General features: G+C 55.3%; 1 long non-coding RNA gene across 3 annotated transcripts in view; it reads right to left on the bottom strand.

Annotated features, from left to right (window-relative positions):
- LOC119092082 (uncharacterized) overlaps positions 1-22,222 on the bottom strand; it is a 95,511-nt gene that overhangs the window by 29,701 nt on the left and 43,588 nt on the right. The window contains exons 1-2 of one of the 3 annotated variants that reach the window (XR_005093498.1): positions 18,850-18,899; positions 16,223-16,256 (exon numbers count right to left, since the gene is read on the bottom strand). The exons of the other annotated variants lie outside the window; for them this stretch is intronic. This is a non-coding gene — a long non-coding RNA (uncharacterized LOC119092082). Of the gene's footprint in view, positions 1-16,222; positions 16,257-18,849; positions 18,900-22,222 lie in introns of those variants that run through there. 3 annotated transcript variants of the gene reach the window in all.

The raw sequence follows: 22,222 nt of genomic DNA, 5'->3' as shown, positions 1-22,222 counted from the left end.
AAATCCTATTGTATGAAGGAGATTTATAATATTACTACTACGAACAAAGGCGGTATCAACTGACTCGAATGACTGTGCTTTAATCACAACAAACTAACTTTACAAAGACTGAGCCCGCTATCACCGTGTTTAATTATACATGTGTGGAACATCGTAGAGCACTTGGTCTCCTGATCCGTATGATATATTTTCAGAAAGTGTATATCCCGTGGCATTACTTGCGTCATGACAACGTTTTAGTCAATAACGTAACGATGGAGGATGAGATAACAAATTGTGCTAAAAAATGTTTTTGGACAAGAAGAACTTTCAGCTCATTCCTGGTAAAATCAAATCGTAGCACGTTTTGCTTAGGTCCAACCCCTTTACCTATAAACTGCAAGAAGCCATACACATGCATCACTGGTTCTTAAGTAAAAACAATCAGGAGAGCGGCTGAGCCGGGATTCCCGTAGTTCGTCACGCACGTCCATGCTACCACGCGATTGTGCCCAGTCTGGGTCGAGCATTTCCAGCGATGGAGAAGCGACTTGGCCCTTGGCACCCGTCACGGCAGACCCTGAGCAGTCGGCAGCGCGCCCTCCTCCGTGTGTGCGGACCATCTGGCGACTCATCCGAAGCGACAGTGCCACGCGCGGCCCGCGCCCCTCCTCCGTCTCCCGAGGTCCCGGAGGTCACGCTCCCGAGCCGCGATGCGTCACAGCCGGCGGACAAACTCATCCCGGCAGCGCGGCGCACGGCCGACCCCGATGTTCAAACGGACCGGTCAGACGGCGTCAGCCCGCCGCCCGGCCACGGCGGCCCGGCGGGTGACGCACTCGGCCCCGCCGGCCGGCTCCGGCCGCCAACGGACGGGTTCGCACCTCGGTCGGCGGACCACGGCGATCCGTCCGCCACCTCACTCGGCACCGCCGCCCGGCTCCGGCCGCCAGCGGACGGGTTCGCACCACGGTCGGCGGACCACGCCGAACCGTCCGCCGCCTAGGCCGATCGGGCCGCCGCCTCCGGCCGGCGCCTTATACGGCAGGCCGACCCTGGGCCCGCGCGCTGACCTTGCCAGACGCCGCGGCCGCGGCTGGCGGCGCACTAAAAACGCCGAGCGCCGAGGAGCCTACTCGCCGGGCTCGAGGATACCGCGGAGTAACACGGGGGAGATTGGTAATGGGACATGATGCGCCATGGGGATGGAGCGATGGGAACACCGGACAGACCGCGAAACACGCCTCAGACAAAATGCACATTTAATGTGAAGGCTGATAAGCGGGAAACATTTGGAGCTGGCAGCTGCCGCCTCCGCGTATTTCCTGGGGACAACAGATGTTCTTCAAACCGACGCGGCCCGCCCCAAAGGTCGGGCAGTTCCTTGAACGCACAGCAGCAGCAGCCTTCCTCTCCCACGTGGCGGCAGAGGCGGCGCGGCCGCCGCTGACCGCCAAATGTCAGCACCCGACCATCCTGGGACGCGTCACGCCGCTGCGCCGATGTAGGTCAGACGGGGCCGACCCCGCCCGCTGGAACGGGTCGCACCGGCCGGCCGGACGCCCACTGACCGGGGGTGCGCCGCCGGGCCCGACTGATGACACCGCCCACCTGGCGCACCTGGTGAGCCGTTTGCGGACGCTCGGAGAGGGATGGCGGCAAACTGGGAAAGGTGGTAGAAGTCGCGTGCAGTATTCACCGCGCTATGTCCGACGGGGGTTTCGATCATTGACCGGCGCTATCAGCGACAGTTTCTATGCAGATCTGCAAATCGAACAGCGCCAGGTTGCTTGATGGCGAGTCATGCACGGGACAATTTTGTCGGTGCACGGCGGCAGACCAATCTATTCTGCACAAGACACGCAAAGGAGCCTCTCCATTTCAACATCCCGGATCTCCTACTGAACCACACACGACCCCAAAGCCGCACAGTCCCGGAAAATCTTCACCCATCGCCAATCCCTGCAGAGGATCCGCCAATGCCAACCGATCGCGTCAGGCCGGCGCGCGGCTTCCCGCACCCCTCGCCAGCCCGCGGAGGAGCCGCCAGCCCCCATCCAGCCGACCAGGGCCGTGCGGGACGCGGCCGCGGTCGGCGCCGCCTCCAGCAGCCAGCGGCACGACTGGCCGCGGCCAGCCGCTCGCCGCCGCCGCCGCCGCCGCTGACGTAACCATGTAAAAACACGGCGCGCCCTTGACCGACTTGCAGGCCGGTTTTGGGTCACTGTTAAGGTCGGCGAGCGCGGCGGTGGCTGGTGCGGGCGGGGGCCGGCCACCGCGAGCGCGCCAGCCCTGGCAGCCGGCTCGCGCCCCCCTCCGGCTGCCAGAGCCTGGCCGCCTGGAGCAGGCCGACGGCGCGGATCCAGGTACCAGCGGTGCTCGACTGGCCAGGCCGGGCGCACATCCTGGAGCACAGAGCGTCTGAGCACCGCGAGGGCTTTATAAAGACCCATACTTTTTGTGTGAGTCTTTACAGTCTTCTCTTGCGTGGGTCTTTACATAGTTCGTAAAGACCCATGCTTTTTGCGTGGGTCTTTACAAAGTCGCCTTGGGCCACCCACAAAGACCGCATGTCTGTCAAGACCTGCGTTGGTTCTCACAAGAAGTCCATGTCGTTAACGGTTTTGATCGGCAGCCACGTCGTGCACAAGAGTAGGAGCGGGGAGCCACTCCAGTCTGGACCTCGACCGGCCGCGGAGCGCTGGCGAACGAGACCCAAACTGGTTTTAGATCGGTGACGGAACCCACAGAAGCGTTATCACTTTCGGCTGAAGCTGGGAAAGCTGAAACGCTTGACGCCGGTCGACCAGTCCGGGCTGATTTGGGGATAACAAACGTGGCGCGTTTAGTTTGTAGGTCATTGTCTCTGATAACGCTGTTCAGAAGACACTAATGGTAAGCGACGGGTGCTCCCAGGAAGAAAAGTGCACCGTGATGAAAGCTTCAACAATATTTATATCGCCTCACAGATGCTGTAGCACACGGCATGGACATAGGCATGCTTGCCTATGTCCGCTGGACGGATGCAAGTGTGAATGTAATGCATTAGCGAGTGACCATCAACAAGTTAACATGAGCATCAGAACGATTTGCATCAGAAGCCCCTCGAGCAAAGCTTTGGATTGATTGTTTCGAACTGAAGAGCCCGCAGGGCGTAGCTGGTGAACTCCGAGCTGACATGAAAGCCGACGGCTGGTGGCGTGCATCCGAATCCCCGCCCAACTAGTATGGGGCTTGGTGCTGCTGTAAGTAGCGAATAAGAAACGAATCTGGCCATTAGAGGCGATGCCTTCACACCCCGCAGTCCCCGTTTTGACTAATATCCGTATTGCATGCGGTGATGAGCACGTCCATATCCTCGATCGACAGAAGGATCGCGGTCCTTGGAACGCTGGACCCGTGTTAAAAAGGCCGAATTTGTGGGCATTGTTAATAAGAATTGTCCCTGGTCATTGTCGGCCTCAGTTGATGGTCATGGTCGACATCTTGCAATACTGCCATCTGACGGTGGGAGATGTGGCTTATGCCAACAGTGCCACAGAGAACTAGCACCATCATGTGCATCGGTGTGTGAAACTGTAGGATGGTAAAGACGCCTGCGACAGGCTAGAAGATAACGTAATATAAAGCAGCTGGTCTATGATTAGCCAAGATGTTTCATCCCCAAATTTTAAACGCGTTGGACAGCTGATTGATAAATGTTTCACCTTTGGTGTTCAGTGCAAGCAAGAATATAAAAAGCATGATGTGATAGTGACTTTTCCACGCATGACGTTTAAACTCTCGAGAAGCAGTTACATTTTGAATGGAATGTTTTAAGCTAACTTCGTGCTATGCCTTGAAATAGCTAGATATTTAAACACCGCGAGACCTTTCTGACACGCCGTTATCAGGGCCTAAGACGGGTTCCTGAACTTCGAGATGATTGGTTTCACGTTTGTTTTGTTTGTAGCACATTTCAACCGTGACATCGTCACCGATGGCGGCAGACATCAATGGGAAGGGTTTTGACGAAAGGCGAGGGGCAAGAGGCCTTAAGCTTGAACGCCACTGGTCGAAATGCATCTCATGTGATGCATGACGATGTTGTGATGAAAACTAGTATTAAGACCCCATGAGTTCCGAGTTTGTATGCTGGCAGCCTCTTATCAGCCCTCGGTACACCACGGCCTATAGGTTAAACGATGTTATCAAGCAAACATTGGTAATATGGCCAAAACTCGACGTTTTCATCTCTACTTATGATCACGAGTCTCTGTACTTAGATCGCTCGTGATCCACTGATAAACAGCCCCTGGTGCGTTGAAGGTCTGTAACTGTGAACACCGGAATTTGGAGCTCATAATGACGACCAGCCAGGAGGTCAAGGTATTCCTTGCCTATATGAAGTAGATTAGGTCCCCTCTAGCATGCTCTGTTCAATCCTGTTTTGTCCTCCCGGTTTTTCCTTAAGATGAGATATTCTCCTACACAACACCTGATGAACCCAACAATATGGACGGTTCTCACACCAGCACAGCACTGCACCACCACTTTAAAGGGTACCAAATATTAGGGCATAAACAAAGATATCTACACGCATCCAGATACCCAGTAACCCAAGGTGTTTTGCTACTTCATCGCAACGATGTTGTTCCAAATCCTTTCTTGGCACCATCAGCGCGGAAGTGTTAACAACAGTGTATACTTATCAGGCAGATTACGCCATAATTTATGGAGGAGACTGTTATTCCAGCGATGAGGGTCAAATGTTGAATGAAGATACTAGGCATTCGTTGTTAATACACGCCCAAAGAGGTAGCAATTTAAGAGCTGAAAATAAACGAATAACAGGTACAAAACTCAGCACTGCTCCAGGACATCAGGCCAGGCAAAGCGATCTCCAACTTCAGTATTCTCAGCACAAGGAACAAACTGTAATTCCACGCAGCAGCTCGTCAAGTCCTGTATCGACAAAACAACGGTGGGACGGATATGTTGACATATTTTGTTTTAGGCCACTGTACCGAAGCGCTACGGCAAACAATACTGTCGCGCCGCTGGCCACCACATGTGTTCGCAGCCCTGCACCTAACGGCAACAGATGCAACAAGGTACGACCCGCGACATCAGGATCTGGTATCCTCACAACGGACGAGATAATCGACTTAATTTATTTCCCCGTCCATTTCCGTTTCGAAATTCTGGCTCATGTATTCGGCGACCAAACAGAACCTTCGCGAGTGGCAGTGAGAAGGTAAGTACGCGACCGGACAACGATCCGCGGAATTCCAGTGCCGTGAGTCGTCACGCCTGAGCAGCCGAGGGCCAGCGCTGGGTTCCGACTCCAGGCTTTCACAGGGTTCGTGAACGTCTCCAGCATATTGCAGTCAGATGCCGAAGAGATGACGACAAACCTCCATACGGATACAGAAAAAATGACGCAAATAACTACGCATGCAGCGTATTGGTATTTCCCGAGTCTGTTCAAGAGACAATTTAGGATTCACTCGTTGTGGTCAGGAAGGGTCTTAACTTCCGTAAGTCGCATACAGCAGTAAAAAGTCGTGGATGCGCATTGAAAATAAGTTCTGCGATAACCATCATTGGTCATACTTTTGCTTTGTTATGGCAATGACGGACGTTCAACCGTGCATGTGCTATCGAGTGACACCTGCTGCCCACGCTTCTTACGGCTAGAACTAACATCTGACTTGATCTATTCAAATTGCAATCAATAACCAGGTTTGTTTTCGGATGTCACGATCCAGAGGGCATACTGAGTACTGACCTCAAGGATGCTATTACGTGCCAGGTCTAATCAAGTTAATCGAAGTAATAAGTTAATAAAGTTAATAATATACTAAGGATACCCAGAAGTAGCATAGTAATAATAAGTTAACACAAGTTTATCAAGTTATAAGCTGCGACCCATTGTTCTTCATGTGGAAAAGCCGGATTGGTGGCCAAGCTATGCATTTACAACCTCGATGGGTGGCTGGGTTGGGGAGGCCGAGGTCATCAGAAAACTGGCATCGGGTTACTGCTGCCCAAAACAGGGTCAGGTCAAATCATCATCGGCCAATACGAAGCGTTTCATATTATTGCAGGTGAACGGGATGGATATCAAATATGGAAATCATTTTTGAACGGCCTAACCTTGTCGTGACTTGGTAAAGGTGGGAAAGCCTCGAGGTCAAACCAGGTCAAATGCCACTGACAGAAATTGCGCAGCCAGTTGTGTATTCTCGGGATATAATGACCTTAACACGGAAAGGATTCATAACCTTGCAGTGACGAGCTTCGTCGTCTTTATCACCCGGGTTAACCGTGAAACTGCATGATATGCATTCCAACGAGAAAGCCAAGCTTCAGGGTAGCAGAAAAACAGTAAACTGTTTTAACTTCATGTCCGCATTGGCTGCACAGCTTAACGCAGCGTTGACCTGGAATGGTTTGATGCACTACGCCAGGCTTGAGGGCACCTGTAGTAGGTAAAATGTGCCATAGTCTTCAGATTACACGAAGACATCCCATTCATTAAATATCAGTGCTAAATCATGAAGATGGCAACAAACAGCAATGACTATCGCAACCTAGCATGATGACCATCGGAGGTCATCATGTAAAGAAACACCAAAAAGACGAGCAGATCTCGTAAGTATGTGGCTACGATAACGCTAATGACATAACTCTGATACGACCAAGTACGATCTGGTGTTCGAAGTGTTCTGTGTTTCGAAGTGACATCAGATAGTTCTGGTGCCCTCTAAAGGCATCAACAGCTGCAAGCCACCGCGCTAGTGCAACTTATGCAGGAGTTATGCCAGTAGAGCCAAAGAAAGGACAACAAACATGCGAGGCCTCAGTGACCCAGAGGATACAAACGGCCTTGGCTCTGCAGGTGCACAGCATCCGGAAGCGGTACGTCCACCACTGGTCAGCCTCGATTTCAATGCAGCGTTTTAGCTGCAACATGGAGCCGTTGGAGCCATGGAGTTCTGCCATCACGTGTCAGGAACTACGTAATGATCTGATTATTCACATGTGAGGACGCTAGTGTTCACAGGCGAGCTATAGCATGCAGCGGAGCGTATCCATGGAACACCGCCTCTGAACCGGAAACGTCGACTCGGCTGGACGGGGGCTGAAGCAGTGTATAGGCCAAGGACAGGGACCCATACTATTTTTGTTTAAAGGAGCAAAACATAACGTTAAAATAAGCTGGGCATTAAGCCAACGCCGTGCGCCGTCGTAATTGCCAATCATTTCACCTGCCAATTCCTCGCACGCATGGTAACAATGAGTTCAAATGTGCAGTCTTTGGACATTCTGTCGGTCACACAAAGAGACCGACCAAAATCAGTGTTTTGAAAGTCTCGGTCCAGCGAGGCCACCGAGTCCTGGCAGAGTGGATCACCACAGCGGTGGGCGCGGGGCGGCCGGTCCGCGTCCTCCCCTGGCCAGGCTGAGCCGTCCCAGGAGTGGCCGACAGTCGTGCTTAGGATGCAGGCCGGCGGGTCCGGCGCTGCCGACGGTTGGTGGTCCCCTCCCCCCTGCCGTGACGGGGGAACCGCGAACTCTGTCGTCCGATGTAGAGGCGGCGTCGGGGCACGACTTTTGGATGTTACCTGAGCCTTGACCCGCCCGTTTACGACGCTCCAGTTTAGGTATCAAATTATGAGAATGTTAAGGAAACTTGACACCTGAGACCAGCAGTTGTGCTTAATTAGTTAAAAAGCCCTGTAAATTCACGCAATAATTGCTAAAAAAAAAACAGTCCGCGATGTTTATGGTGCTAATTGAACAATCTATATCCAATATTTCGGAAGTCTTTACCGCTCGCAAATGCTCTACCCAATGCAGTCGGCCACCCATGACAAGGGGACACCCACCGCCCCCTGAGCCGGTTACCGGGGCGCCCGCCCACCCCCTGAGCCGGCAGACACCTGCCGGTTACCGGGGCGCCCGCCCGCCCCCTGAGCCGGTTACCGGGGCGCCCGCCCGCCCCCTGAGCCGGCAGACACCTGCCGGTTACCGGGGCGCCCGCCCGCCCCCTGAGCCGGTTACCGGGGCGCCCGCCCGCCCCCTGAGCCGGCAGACACCTGCCGGTTACCGGGGCGCCCGCCCGCCCCCTGAGCCGGCAGACACCTGCCGGTTACCGGGGCGCCCGCCCGCCCCCTGAGCCGGTTACCGGGGCGCCCGCCCGCCCCCTGAGCCGGCAGACACCTGCCGGTTACCGGGGCGCCCGCGTCCCAGACAGGCCGCTGGGCACGACTGCAGCCAGCTGCACACTCTGCTAACAGAGGCGTCGGCGTCGTCCGAGGGTCACGACGCCCGGACCCCTTCCGGGTGCGGCCCCCGACCCCCCTCCCCCTACAGAGCGCGGCACCGGGCGGGACGCGCCTGGCCCCGGCGGCTCGCTCGTGGGCCCAGCGTCGGCGCCTCCCCGGCAGCGCCCTCCACCGAACCACGCTGCCTTAGAGTCTCTTCCACAGCATTCTTGACCCGACTCGCGGAATCCAGCGGCGCCGTCTGCCAGATCTGACGACCTGCAAGACGAGCGAGCAGGTGCAGGCAGGCCCGGTGGCGGGGGCGGGGGGGTGGCCAGCTGCCCGTGAGCAGTCACTGTTATCATTGGCATCAAATGGCCCGAGTCACAGGAATACGGTACTGGCCACATCTGACAGTACCAGAATACACTGGCTGTTGCTACGGGATTCGAAACTTTGAAGGGTATGTTTGCGTATGTATGAGTGTGTGAACCGCGCCGAGTGTCGGACTTTTTTCTAGAAATACCAAACTTACAGCTTTGTGGCGTTACCCAACGCAGAAGGCGGCAGTTGATGACATGCCCTCGGCTGTTTCTTGGTTTGGTGGTGGCAATTTTGTGTTTAAGGGCGCGTCGGCATCTGGACCATTTTACGCCCGCGGCTCCTGGTGCGTATGGTAGTATGGTAAGTGTGGTTAAGGTATGGTAAGTGTAGCAACAGCGTGGAAACAGATAAGTGTAATTTTCGATATTGTAGCAAATGCATGCAGTTGCACTTCTGTGCAGTGCATTCATCACAATTCAATAAAAGGTAGCTGAAGAGTGTTCGGGACATTTTTAGACGTTGACGAGAACGTTTAGAGGATCAACTGGAAGATACCGTAAGATCAAAAATCGATGGCGCGCAAAGTCAGCCGCTGCCCGTCACACGTTTACTCTGCACATTAGTGCACCACGTGAAGGAGAATTAGGCCAGTCCCTGCAGTTGATCATGCGTGCTGTGGGGTCAAACAGTGAGCGAGTCTATGTTTCAAGCCACGCTGCGTTTCCGAACACGAAATTACACGTCGCCAGAGAGCCGGCCGGGCCACAGTGACGGGAGCAGGAAACCCTGCCTGAGCGAGCGATGGCTCCGGACGGAGTGGGCCACACGGGCGGCGCTGTCGCGCCACTGGCGAGCAGTGCGCGGGCACCGAGCGGCGAGCGGGGAGCGGCGCTGCGGAGGCGGGCGGGCGGGCCGCCCGGTGCCGCCGCACCGGCCGTTCCGAAGCGGCCCGTGACCCTGAGCCGGGGACCTGACCCAGTTAGATGTGGTACCAATGTCAGCGGCGGCCGGGCGGCACGCGGCACGAGAGGCGCGCACCGCACGCCGACTCCGTATTGATCACCGGCACGGCGCGGCCGCCCATGACCGGCTCGGGCGCTCAGGAGCTCGGCGGAGCCCGGCCGGAGACACGGCCGACCGCGCTGAGAAGGAGCTCAGGCTGCCGGACAGGTGACAGTCTGCGGCGTGGAGAAGGGTAGCGCTCCGAGGCTGAGAAGGAGCTCAGGCTGCCGGACAGGTGACAGTCTGCGGCGTGGAGAAGGGTAGCGCTCCGAGGCTGAGAAGGAGCTCAGGCTGCCGGACGGGTTACAGTCTGCGCCGTGGAGTAGTGTAGCGCTCTGACGCTAAGAAGGAGCTCAGACTATCACTGGACGGGGTTACAGTCTGCGGCGTGGAGCAGGGTAGCGCTCCGACGCTAAGAAGAAGCTCAGACTACTACTGGACGGGGGTACAGACTGCGGCGTGGAGCAGGGTAGCGCTCCGAGGTTGAGACGGAGCTCAGGCCGCCGGACAGGGTTCAGTCTGCTGCGTGGAGCAGGATAGCGCTCCGAGGTTGAGAAGGAGCTCAGGCTGCCGGACAGGGTACAGTCTGCGGCGTGGAGCAGGGTAGCGTTCCGAGGTTGAGAAGGAGCTCGGTCTACCACTGGACGGGGGTGCAGTCCGCGGCATGGTGCAGGACGGCGATCTGAAGCTGGTCCACGTCACGGTAGTTCAGGTATGGATTGAGAGTTCTTCGGAAGCTTCCTAAAAGTCAATCAAAAACTTCTTAATCGTCACAAAAACTTAGCGCTAAGAACTATAGATGTACTTATCAGCACAACAGATTCACGGAGTACAGCCGGGGACGCTGAGGGTCCCGATGAGACTGGACCGAGATGGCCTCGGCCCGTGCATGGATCGATTTCCGACTGAGGCTAGCTCGAGACGAGCGCGGAGCGTCAGTCTCCCCGACGAGCGCGGAGCGTCAGTCTCCCCGACGAGCGCGGAGCGTCAGTCTCCCCGACGAGCGCGGAGCGTCAGTCTCCCCGACGAGCGCGGAGCGTCAGTCTCCCCGACGAGCGCGGAGCGTCAGTCTCCCCGACGAGCGCGGAGCGTCAGTCTCCCCGACGAGCGCGGAGCGTCAGTCTCCCCGACGAGCGCGGAGCGTCAGTCTCCCCGACGAGCGCGAGGGATCCTCCGACACGACGTGGAGCTGCTGACGTCGGCCGCAACTCGGCACCACTGACCACCGCAAGCGGGGGGAGGGGAGACAGCGATGTGACGCACCAGCGGCCAGGCGAACCAGAACCCCCTTCGTCGTCACCGGCGTCCGACATCATGCCACCGAGCACGGACCGGGCGCCACCGGCGGCCGCCGCACGACGCCGAGCCGCATGCGTTCTCCAGCCGGGAGCCCGTCCGACCCGGCCTGACACGGGCCGGCGCGAGCCGAACCGACCCGGCCCCGGGCGGGTAACGGTGCCGGCGATCCGTGACGGCGCTTCAACTGGCGGCAGGCCAGCGGCGGCGCCGCGGCCGGCCTGCGCTGGACCGCCCGAGGCCACTGTGTGCGTCAGCGCAGGGGGCGCGCGAGGTCGTGGGGCCCCCGCAGCGAGGCCACAGCGCCGCCGCCGCGCGCTGGCCGATCGCCAGGGGCCGCTTATGGGTGTGGGGACGTGTCAGGAGTCCGACACGAGGACTCCTAAGGACGGGTTAGAACCCTTCCGCTACAGATACGGAGAGACTAGCGGTCATGGGGAGCATGAGGGAAGCGCAGGAGCGCAAGGGGAATCCCTTACAGAGGCCGGGAACCAGCTCGGAGGCCCCGGGCTCATTTGCGCCCACCGGCGACGCGTTCCATGTTCGTGGAGGCGGGTCGAATGGGTGAGTCCGCCACTGGCGCCCCTCGGTGGTCATCCCGCTTCGCAGGGGTGACAGGGTCGCAGTCCAGCACCGGCTGCCGCGCGGCGGCCGGCCATTTCGCTCGCGCAGACTCGGTGAAAACGAGAGTCTCGCTGCGGCCGCTACCCGCCGGAGCGAGACAGCCGAACGGCGCTGGAAAGCGGTTCACGTGTTAATTTCACTTGCGCTGCCGTGCCGCCGCCGAACCCTCCCCGTGCCGTGCCGGCGCGGCACGGGCCGGCGACGCCGCCGCCGCTGCCAGGCAGTGTCGCGACCGGGCGCCTCCCTCCCCCCCCCTCGCTCGTAAGACCGACGTGACCGCTCGGAAGGCGTCGTGGCCCGCCTGACGGAGGCGGCGTCACGGCGGCAGTGACGTCACGATGGCGCTGGTGTAATCAGCAAAGCACCGCCAGCGGGGGTACAGGCGCCCCGCCACTCCAATGTGGTGCAGGCGTGGTCGGGGAGGTGTGGTCGGTCCTTGGCGTCCGTGACTTGTGCACAATCCGGTATGCGCGTGCCAACGTGTCCTCGGTGCGCTGGAGCATTTTGTGTGTGTGTGTGTGTGTGTGTGTGTGTGTGTGTGTGTGTGTGTGTGTGTGTGTGTGGGTGTGGGTGTGTGGGTGTGGGTGTGGGTGTGGGTGTGGGTGTGGGTGTGGGTGTGGGTGTGGGTGTGGGTGTGTGGGTGTGGGTGTGGGTGTGGGTGTGGGTGTGGGTGTGGTGGGTGTGGGTGTGGGTGGGGGTGTGGGGTGTGGGTGCGGTGCGTGCGTGCGTGCGTGCGTGCGTGCGTGCGTGCGTGCGTGCGTGCGTGCGTGCGTGCGTGCGTGGTGTGTGTGTGTGTGTGTGTGTGTGTGTGTGTGTGTGTGTGTGGTGTGTGTGTGTGTGTGTGTGTGTGTGTGTGTGTGTGTGTGTGTGTGTGTGTGTGTGTGTGTGGTGTGTGTGTGTGTGTGTGTGTGTGTGTGTGTGTGTGTGTGTGTGTGTGTGCGTGTGCGTGTCATGTGCTTCACGAACCATGGCTGAGGATACCGCCGTGCGAGGAGGAGCACTGGCATTTATCCAAACCTGGAACAGGTTCTCCGTACTAAAACGGTGGGCTTGATTCATTCTACCAATAGATGCAACAGGAACAGCGCCATTCCTCGAGCTAGAAGGATGTCTGCATATTTTTATAATCATTTTGCCCCTAAAGGTTCGGTCGAACCAGCGACCTATGAGCTTATCAGCTTCAAGAAAACGTTCCGCCGTTGACGGCATTAGCCAGGAGCAAGATGTGACTAAACGGAATACGACGACAGGCACCCTGGCCAGTGTTACGTATTGTTTTTTTGTTAAAACATGTGGAAAACATGAAACACTTGCGAAAGAAAAGGATCTGGGCTAATTGCATCATGTTGCATATCACGCCCCAGGCGGATGCTGTCTGAGTAAAGGCGTTCAAGGTCATGCCACATATGACGTACAATATTCAGTCCAAAAACTGTACGAAAAGACTACATCTTAATGCATTTGTATCCGGCGGCGGCGCCACGAGCTTATCGAAGAGTGGACAGCAATAAAAGGCCTCCAGATACAGGCCTCCGCGAGGCCAATGGGTGTCCTCATCCATGGTGACTTACTAGGCATAAGCTTTCATGGCAATTATGTATTAGCGATGTACGCCGTTGCGAACTTATTGCGGAGCTCTGGGGTGACGTCACAGCCTACCTGTAGTGTGGCAAGTACTCTTGCAGGACCACGACCAGGAAGCAGGTTTTTCAGGATAAAGATCCCATTGTTAATGGTCTTAATAACGATGGTAACTCCTCTGAATACAGCGTTTACCTATTCATGCACATATTTCGTAGTAACGCCGACAGCGGCGACGTGACTGCTGGGTTCATCACATGCAGCCACGTCTCCAAAGCACAGGTGAATGAATGAACCTCGCTCGAAATACGCGTGGAAGCATAGTCAAGCATATGACACATCCGACCATCTGTAAGTTCAGCGCCAGTGCATGTAGTCTCAGAACACTACCTGACTGTGTCACTGATCTATTTATTACTACGGCTCACTGTCGATCAAGGTAATGGCGTCATTTCAGTTGAGGTTGCCTGCTCTTTGATAGATAAGGGACTCTCCTTAGGTTTTTCAGTTGTATTTCCGGGGTGCTCGCCTGTCAGAGACGCAGAAGGCCGAAGGTTTCCTGCCCTAAGGCAAAGGTCATGTGCTTCATGACGGAAAAGCCCCAGTCGTAAAAATCATGTCCAACTTTCAGAATGACTCATTAAACTGCATCCTGACAAAACAGTGCATCTGTACAGCACAGCACAACACAAGTACAGCAAAAAAGTGAATCAGGCCATAGAATGTGTAAAAGGGCCACATGCTACTTATTTGGTTCAACCGGTAAGAACTGCGCTCAAAAACAGCCAAATGAGCATCTTTCGCAGGACAGCAACCAACAAACGTTGACGTGGAGCAAATACATGACGCTGGCCAGGTTGTGTTGTGTGCAACCAACTTGTGGCATCAATAGAGGTGGTCTTCCCTCACACATTTGTAACATTTCCCCAAACGTCTCCTGGCCCTCAGTCGTCCACACAACTTAGCACTAATACCCGAAAGACATTGGCAAAACGCTGCTGCAAACCGGCTTTAATATGAGGCGTACAAACTCGGCCTTTATTCAGGTACCCCGCGCAGATTGCACAACGATGCAGGCGCCGGTTATGTTTTCCCTTCCTTCCAGTGAACGCCGCCGTCACATTCCCCACCGGCTATGATCCCGTCCCGTTCAGGTCGGGGACCTCCTGCAACCGGCGGTTCAGTAACTTTCCTATCTGGGCGAAAGTGAAACTGCATGCAGAACCATCGCCGGATAGCGCGCTCGCTGCATGGGCCAACCCAGCACCGGCACCCTGCTGGTGCACCGCGGCAGCTCCCCCCCCCCCCCCCCAATGTGTCCCACAAGTCACTCCATGCATGACCCCCCCCTCCCGTCATATACAAGAAACATTGCCGGATATTCTTTGCCCCATGGGATTCATTTCACGCCAGCGAAATACCACTGAGTTTCCCCGACACGCATAGCGCACCAGCAGCAAAACAAACTGTTTTCCGCACAGCGATAAAGCACCAGCTCTACCTGTCCAGTTTGTCTCCCGTTCTTTGGAAAGTGAGAGCGTATGGGAGGAGGAACGCAGGCGAGATATGGGAGTCGTTATTTGAGCTGCTCCACCATGATGAGCCTTAGCCTGTCGGCGTAGTTTCACAGTGCTGGTTCAAGTTCAGCAGCTGGAAGGAACTAACCATACAGACTTTCCGGACATGCGCATAAATAGCAGCTCAAGTTTTCACCTACCTCCACGAATAGAGACAAAGGGCCTCGGAGAACGTTTAGACTTCTAAAAGTTGCATCGATCAGGATTTGTTGACATTTACGGTTCAGATCTTGAAAGGAAAACCTATAAGAGGTAAAGGTGGTGTAGGCACAAACAATGATCTCCATCCGGTTCTTTAAAACACCAGGTGCGTTAACATTCACATCTTTATTTCTAAATGTGGTAAGTGCGAGGTTCACCCAGTTTTGTTCCTCATAGTTTGGTCACGCCTGACATTTTAGCTTCTCTCGGGTCGAGGTTAGACGCATGGTACGGCTGTAGACTAGCTGTACGCTGGGACAGCTAATCTACGGCCATGCCTGCGTCTCGTTAGACGTCTGAGCAGGGCTTCACCGGCCTTGCCGCGTGGTTGGCACCGGTGGCGGGAAGGCGAGTGTAAGTGTTGACGCAGACTGTCAGCTAGTGCAAGCTACAGTTACATTGTGCCAAAGGTTTTGCTCCCATATTGCGGAGAACGACGCACGGCGCAGTTCGATACGAAGCGGCGAACGAGTGTTGCAAAGCTCGCGCCACAGGAGGAGCTATCGATGTCAATTAGCGAGACAAGACAGCTAAAATATCACGGATAGAATGATTGTTGAGACTGCCGTCCTCATCTAGGGTGTCAGCTGTGCAGTCTTGTGTAGCCAACACACCAGACGAGGACGAACGTCCGAACAATTAGTCGATCTGTGATACCAACACCTGGTCTCAAGCCTTCCATCAACTACAACGAAGGTACAATAAGTACGGCTTCTGAAGCGGGCGGCGTCGACTACTGGTTACTGAATGAAAGACAGAGAAGCATAAGCCATTCCAAACAGCTCGTCACTGCTAGTTATCAATTGTGTTCAGTGTTGGAAACTTCCCGTGACTCCCATGAGGGTGAACATTTGCTATGTTAAGTAAGCTGAATGATGTTATATAACCACGCCGTGACCCAAAACTTTATCCAATTAGGACATTTCCGAAAATTTTCCTGCCTCCATATGCGACATTTGGAGAGTTGGTCGAAACATTGAAACGACTTCTCTGTCAGGTAGAGCACCTGGAGTCCCTCCATAGGACGCCACCCGGCTGATCTGCCTTACTCCCCGCGCTGCCGAAATGTAGAAGTGGCGGGATATCGCGCTCTCAATTAAAGGGACTAGACCCTACAAGTGTGTGAGACTGATAACGTCGCAGATAGTCTCCCTTGCCTGCATCGTGCCCATGGCTCTTCTGGACCTCTCGGCACAGCGGAAACCAGTCAGAGCTGGCGCAGAGCATCTGCGTATAGTACTGCATCAGGATCGTCCTCAGCCGTGAGAAGCATTCCATTTGTATCCTACACTCATTGCTGCTAGTGGCCGAGAGAGACAACGAAACAGCTCGTGTCGGAGAGGATTCCAGCGCACCAGGGAGCTGATGCACCGCACAAAGCCTCACCTCGTTCGATATCCGATATCCGAGTGGTATCATCCTGAAACAAACAGATGATTGCTGTTAGAAACGCCGAGAACGGTTCATAATGTTCCGTGGTAGATGTGTGGGCACCAAAGGCAGTCATTATCTGCGCCCAACGCGCGCGTGAAGGCGGTGAGTTTGCTCAGTCTAATTGTAGATAAATATGGGGTCAAGACAGAGACGCAACGCGACAGAAGCAAACACAGCGAAGGTGAGATTATAATGTCTTTTGTCACTAATGACATGATTGTTGCCAGAAAAGGTAGTGCATATTCCGCGCTAACTCGGACCAACATGATGCAACTGGTCGTCCGTTAAACGAAGACGTGGAACAGCCTCTCTTTTGTACACGTACAAACGCGGGCCCAACGATTGCGGCTGCGGCTGGAGCCACTGCCGGCGCTGCTGCTGCAGTTAAGCCACCGTCACAGCGGCTTCCGCAGCCTCACGAGCCGCTGTCAGCGCGGCCGCTGCTGCCGCTGCTGCCGCTGTCCCTGCGCTCGCTCACGCTGGCACCGCGGCCACCTTCATCGCTACCATGGCCGTTACCGTGCTGCCTTCTCGGAGCGTTCGTGCCGGCAGGAGAAACACGTGACGGCTGGCGCGGCGATTCGGCTAGGGCTGGGCCTAATCCGTGGGTGCACCGACATCTCGGTGCAGGACAATATCTGGATTTGCCGAATTCAATGCAAATATTGTCACGATGAAGGGCATGGTGGTCTTATCATGTCCGCAAACTCGGAGACGTTCCACAGCCGGTCCGTCCACGGCCCGGCAACAATACGGCAGCATTCGGATCAGGCTATTGTGTCTAGCTTGACGTACTAATGCTAACATCTGTCAACAAAGACTTTCAAAAAAGCGACCAATCAACGGACGACCGCTGCAGAGGCGAGGCCACGAGTTTCTGATCGGGGGGGGGGGGGGGGGTAAGCACAGTGAGCACGTACCATGCCAATTTCTTGTTTTCTTTCGGGGGCCACCTATAGCGAAAAACGGGAAAAATCCGGGTCTGACGGCTGGGGCGTGAATACGTACCACACCCCCTCCCCCTCCCCACTGGCCGCGCCCCTGCAACACTCCACGTCAGTAACACGTCGGGAGAGGGTGTCTTGTACGCACGGTCGAGGCCATGTATAGCGGCGGTCCTCGGCCCCGCACCACCACCTGCGGATTCTCTGCAGGCCGTCCCAAGGCCAAGGTCGCTGCCTCCGGTGTCGTACACTATCGGACGCGTTCCAGAAGCGTCGCCAGCATTCTACGTCCGAGGGGCCCATTTGATGGACCGGGAGGACGCCGCTGGTCCTCGGCAGGGATCGGAGGGGGGGGGGGCAGGGGGGACAGACTGACTGGTGGCAACCTGAGCGACCGAACAGCTGAAATCGTTGCTTAAAACCGGGGTCCACCACTGGCCTGGAGAAGGGAGGAAGCATACTCTCTGAGCCCCACAGCCAACGCCCCTGCGGTGCTCTGTGCGGTTTGATGCCAGTCGTTCCCGAAGGGCGCGGCGAACATCCCCGCAGTCTGAGGCATCACATGAAGTGCGACAGCACAGACCAAAAACGGTAACGTTTTGGCCGCGAATTGCCCACATGAAAAGTACTTCTAATGGGCGAAACGGCATGCAGACCGTTCGCGTGGAGTGGTCTGGACTATCTTAACTGTAGTCCGAGCTCCAAAGCGCTGAAATCTGGCATAAATCTTCGCCCCCACGCCGAGCCTTGCAAAATAAACTGTAATGTGTACAACCTATACGATCAAAAAATTATAAGCCCTTACATTTTCAGCTCTTGCAGCAGTGCCCAGATCCTCGTACAAAGCGTGAATACACAGCGGGAAGCGAGCACAGCCGTCCAAGGCCAGCGGGCCAGGGTCGCGCGGCGTGCGTGGCGCTGCCGGCCGCGCCGCCGAACGCGTCCCATTTGGCCGACCTCCCGGCGGAACACGGACGCCGAAGCGTCGGCGACGCACACCCAGCGCCGACGCGGGCGCAGTCCCTCAGAAGGGTGTCGCCAGCGGTCAGCAGTATCGAGAGGGAGCGGCAGCAAACAGCTGCGTCGCTGACCCGATCTGAGCAGGGCTCGGCCCACTGCCACGGCGCGCCGAGCCAATCAAGGGCGGCGGGGTGCTGGGCCCTTGAGCCGAGACGGCCGGCTCGAATGCCATGGGGACGCTGCGGACCACCGGTCGGCTGGCTGCTCCAGCCCACGTCGACTGCCAGCCGGCCCTGCCCTCCCATAGAGGCGGGACTGGGGGGGGGGGGGGGGGAATCGGCGCCAGGCCAGCGTCGGTCCGAGCCGTGCTCAGCAGAACTTGGACCGGGCGGTGACCCTTGACACAGTTTGGCGGCCCGGCAAGGTGAACAAAAACACGCAACCATCGTAAGCCACTCGGGCCTTGCACATTAACGCAGAAAATGAGCTGCTGGAAAATGTCCCCACCCCCCCCTCCTGGCACAGGCCGAAATAAACGGAGGTTTCTGTCAAGATATAGTGTGCCAAAAAATGCCCGCCCACCAACATGTCGGAAGTTGAGCACAGAACGGCGCGGTGCAACATAATCGAAACGTAAATAATGATCACTTCGCACAGGACCGCTGGTGGTACTACTTGGTAAATCGCTGGTGATATTACAGTGTAAGCTGCCTGAACCACCGACAAGTCTCCAGTTGGTCGTCCAGACCACACAGTCCACTCAGCCAAGCGCCGGCCAGTCCTCGTTGTGGCAGTACGCTCAGGCTCCAAAAGAAATCGGCTCGGGTCAGGTCAGGTCAGGTCGGTCCGGCCGGTCGTCGGAGGCTGTCGGCAACACCCGTCCCGTCTGCGCCGCGCGCCGCACTGACTGACTTTCACACGGCCGGCTCGGCTGAACCTTGCACGAGGCCAGGCGTCGCTGGCAGCAAGGCCGGCACCGGCCGCCGACGACGGGCAGAGGTGGTTGCTGGCCAGGGGTCGCACACCCTTACGGCCAAGCGGCCCCACCAGAGGGTAGAGGTGGCCACATCACCTGCTGGCCAGGGGTCGCGCCCCTCACGGCTAGCGGCCCCGCCAGAGGGTAGAGGTGGCCACAGTCACCGCTGGCCGGGGGTCGCACCCCTTACGGCCAAAGCGGCGCTGCAGAGGGTAGAGGTGGCCACAGCATCTGCTGGCCGATGGTCGCACCCCTCACGGCCCAGCGGCCCCGCAGGAGGGTAGAGGTGGCCACATCGCTACCGGCCAGGGGTCGCATCTCTCACGGCCCAGCGGCCCCGCCAGAGGGGTGGAGGTGGCCAAATCGGCTGCTGGCCGGTGGTCTCATCTCTCACGGCCCAGAGGCCACGCCAGGGGGTAGAGTGGCTACAGCACCTGCCGGCAGGGGTCGCAACCCTCACGGCCCAGCGGCCACGCCAGGGGGTGGAGGTGGCCCACCGAGCCCTCCGGTTAAGGGTCTCACCCCTCACGGTCCCACGGTCCCGCCAGAGGTCAGAGGTAGTTGTACAGAACTGGATGAAAGGTCAAGAAAATATTTTTAAAGTACAGCAGAATTTTTTGTTGTAAATGTAATGTGACTCAGGGTACACTGCATTAAAATAAGCAGAAGATGATTCTTCAGTATCTCTCGTGCCAAATTCACGCAAGCCTTGATTGCCAGAGACACACGAATGTTTATGTCAAACTGTCTCATGCGTCTTGATGATCGGGTTATCGACAATAACGAATGGCTTATACCTGAATTTTCAGCAGATGTTTGGTGTAAACATAAGAGTGAAGTCCAAAATCACAGGTGTTCGTGGTATGTTCGTTCTGTTCGTTATATGCTAAGCCATGTTATGGTCGTTATGTTCGTTACAGGGCTTTTCTTTGTCCTGAAATCATTCTGTAAAGCGGTATTTAGCATAATCATATTAGACATTGGGACATGTCTTGGAACTGATAGGAGACCTGACAGATAACACCAGTGAGCTGGACGCCACTGAATGAGGTCGGTCACGTGACTCATGATATCACTCGCCATCCGAAATAGGTCAAGAATTACCAGAATCTTATTTATTTTTTAGATAAGTACCTGTAAGATCCAAGCTATTGCAGACTATCAGACACAGGCACACTTTTCACTTCCGTGCGGCAACGACTTAAAACGCTGTCTGCCTGCATCCTGTCGCCATTTGTATTTGATTTCGAAATTAACTGTGTGGCATAAATTGTAGCTCGGACCGTGCTGATAACGACGTAAAACATACAAGGATGGATAGTGCTACGAACGACCGCATTTCAGAAATCGATAGCAGACACAGCTATCAGTCTGTGGGACTTGAAGTCTGTCTGAAGTTTACGTATGCTCCAGCGCAGTTATCTTACACCTATGTTTGGTTCCGCAAATAATTACCTTTCACGGCATCATAGTTTTCTCCTCCCAAAAAAACGATTGACATAGATATCACTTGCATGGGTCCCGATTATCTGGGCTACTCGGATTAAATCCGAAATCTGAGCTCACTCATCGACGGAAAAGGATTTTTTTGCTTTTTGTTTTATGTTTTTGCGACTTTAAGCCGCTTGTGTTGGCCCCGTTGATCCAACTTAAGCCCAATATATTGAATGTGTTGAGGAGATGATCTGGATTACCTGTAAGATCGTTTTTGATTTGAAAAGGAAAACGAGCATGATGTTTCCAGCGCACGCAAAATACAACAAATGATATTCATGGACTGTTCATAAATTCGAATGGACTTTGCGCAAAGTATGCCATATGCGTACTACACACATTCCTGGGCATTTTGAACCACCTTGGAGATGGCAGTGGGCGACTACGATGGCCGGCAACCGAGCCCTGTACGAGCCAGCTTTAACCATACCCAACTGTCTTTTCATCTGCATAACTCCATCTACATAGCTATGTCCTTTTAATCTTAGCAAAAGCCTACGCATCACCGGAACTCTGTGTTACATGAAAAGCTCTGATAACATTGTGCTGCGCAGTCACTGGAAATTTCAGTGAGTGCCTATGTTGCCGCGCAGGCACTTATCCCTTTGCGCCAAAATGTGGTAATTTGAAGCTATGCACCTCCTTGCCCTATGAACATGAGTGTCACAGCTGTGTGAAACGTGGACTTGTGTGTTCTGTAGCCGCTGTAACTGGTTCGAGTCCCTAGGTCAGCATCAAGTGAGGAAATTTGGAAAACCACATAACCGCACATTGCAAATTTGATAGCAGTTTGCCATTGGCCATTCTAATGGCATACAATTATATTTGTTCCGTTATATCCTTCTGGAAATGAGCGGCTGTGTGGGACGTAACGCGTTGGGACAGCCCATACATTGCGTTACACAGTTTCACCATATTTAACCGCTCCCCCTGCTGGCTATACTTTGGCTACGCTGAGCGAAACCCTTCCTTTCTTCAGGTTACGCCGTGTTAAGCGCAACGTCCTAAAAAGGTTATGCTGATGACGTCATCAAACTATGACGCGTTGAGGAGAATATTTACTCAACAGAGTATTGTGCTGTCTAGAGCAGTCTTTTCCGCTTGAAAAGCGTTCCAATAGTTATAAGTGAGCTTGTTCCATCGCACCTAATGCTTGCTTCAATATCTTCAAATGCGAAACATTCCCTTTAAGTCACGAAACCGAGTGGGTCAAGAAATCTTGTTTTGATCAGCTGCCCATGAAAACGAATTGATAGTTGCCTAAGAGCCATTTAGCGACTCTGAGAACATCATAACACTTACGGTCATTGATAAATATTACCAAGGCATTGTGTATCCAGGCAATAAGTCACCAACTAATGACTGTTCTGACTTACTTTAAAGCTGCGGCTGCCAATGACTGACCGCCTTCGGATCACGTTCGGGGTCTCTAAATCGCTTGCAAGACGTCGCTATTGAACGCAATATCTATCAGCCAACAAGACCATGTGGGAATACACACAGCTCAGCTTTCCAACGCGATGGTTCCTGTGTGGTGGAATGCGTCTTATTGGATAATAAGTTGGACCGTATCGTCTT

Source organism: Pollicipes pollicipes, unplaced genomic scaffold (assembly GCF_011947565.3).
Source record: "Pollicipes pollicipes isolate AB1234 unplaced genomic scaffold, Ppol_2.1 Scaffold_3447;HRSCAF=4054_pilon_pilon_pilon, whole genome shotgun sequence".
NCBI lineage: Eukaryota > Metazoa > Arthropoda > Thecostraca > Pollicipedomorpha > Pollicipedidae > Pollicipes > Pollicipes pollicipes.
This window is presented reverse-complemented; position numbering and strand designations above follow the sequence as displayed.